The sequence below is a fragment of the Lolium rigidum genome, chromosome 6, assembly GCF_022539505.1.
Source record: "Lolium rigidum isolate FL_2022 chromosome 6, APGP_CSIRO_Lrig_0.1, whole genome shotgun sequence".
Lineage (NCBI taxonomy): Eukaryota > Viridiplantae > Streptophyta > Magnoliopsida > Poales > Poaceae > Lolium > Lolium rigidum.
The window spans coordinates 182907520-182907833 of NC_061513.1; positions in this window are offsets into that span (position 1 = coordinate 182907520).

Sequence of the window (314 nt, forward strand, 5' to 3'; positions counted from 1 at the left end):
ATGCCCCCGCCTACTTCATGAATCTCATGAACAAGGTCTTCATGGAATACCTAGACAAATTTGTTGTGGTTTTCATCGATGACATCTTGGTTTACTCTAAAACTGAGGAAGAACATGAAGAGCATCTGCGACTTGTTTTGGGTACCCTTAGGCAACATCGACTCTATGCTAAGTTCAGTAAATGTTAGTTTTGGCTCAAGGAAGTTGGATTTCTTGGCCACGTCTTGTCTGCCGGAGGACTCTCTGTTGACCCCTCTTTGATCAAGTCCATTGTGGATCGACAACCCCCTAAGAATGTTACCGAAGTGAGGTCT